The sequence below is a fragment of the Myotis lucifugus genome, unplaced genomic scaffold (assembly GCF_000147115.1).
Source record: "Myotis lucifugus unplaced genomic scaffold, Myoluc2.0 scaffold_2, whole genome shotgun sequence".
NCBI classification, from domain to species: Eukaryota; Metazoa; Chordata; class Mammalia; order Chiroptera; family Vespertilionidae; genus Myotis; species Myotis lucifugus.
Window position 1 is genome coordinate 32,578,317 of NW_005871050.1, and position 1,261 is coordinate 32,579,577.

Consider the following 1,261-nt stretch of genomic DNA (forward strand, 5'->3'; position numbering starts at 1 on the left):
TCAGGGGGGTTGGGGCTCCGTACCCTGTCACGCACAGAGCAGGGTCGATCAGGGGGTTGGGGAGCTCCACCCCTGTCAAACACAGAGCCGCAGGGAAATCAGGGGATTGGGGAGCTCCCCCCTATCAGGCACAGAGCAGGGCTGATAAGGGAGTTGGGGCACCGCCCCCTGTCACACACAGAACGCAGGGCAATCAGGGGGTTTGGGCGCTGCCCCCTGTCACGCTGATCCCGGTGCCGGGGGCCTTGCTGCTCCGTTGATCCCTGTGCGGGGGGGTATTTACCCTTTTACTAATATGAAAAAAGGCCCTGGGCAGGGGTGGGGGCCGGCTGGTTTGCCCTGAAGGGTGTCCTGGATCAGGGTGGGGGTCCCCACTGGGGTGCCTGGCCAGTCTGGGTGAGGGGCTGAGGGCTGTTTTCCAGAAGCGAGTGACTGAAGCTTCCAACCGCTCCTTGTTTTCTTTTTTTTTTTTTTATTCTGGGCCAGCTTTAGCTCTGAGGCCTCGCCGCTGAAAACATCGATACAATGTTGATAAAGCCCGGCTGAATGAAAGCTGGTTTCTGGGGTTTTGTTTAGGTTCTTATTTGCAACATAATACATAGTTGCTTAGAGTTGCAGCTGAGAGGCCGGCAAGTTAGGCGGGAACGTTGGAGTCCGCAGTCACTGGAGCAAGCAAGCTTCCCTGCTCGCTTCAGTGCAAGGCTGCCAGCCGCCATCTTGGCTGACAGTTAATTTGCATATACTCACTGATTAGCCAATGAAAAGGGTAGCGGTTGTACGCTAATTACCATGTTTTTCTTTTATTAGTGTAGATGGATGCTTGAGTGTGTAATGACAAGTTTTACAATATAAATATATACAGTTAATTGCATGTCAATCATACATCAAAAAATAGGTTAAAATAAATAATCACCAATTGCATAAAAGAATGGACCTGGGGAATGGAATGGGGAATTAATTTTAGCACCTGCTCTCAAAAATGGGTGTTGCTCTCAAGAGCAAAAGTGGCTCTAAGTGTCCCAATAACATCCTGTTTCAGTAAGGTAGCTGCAATTGTTGCAAATTATTTTAGCAAAATTGTCTGGAAAAAATATTTTCTGTTCCACATTTCTCAACTCATGAGTCAGAGCCCTGAATGTTCACTCTTGTAGGGGGTATTTTAGGAATGAGCTTAAGAAACATGGCTGCCCACACATCCATATTTTTTGTATGGAATATCCAATGAACACAGCCCCACCATAAACCTTGCTAAAAACTGGTG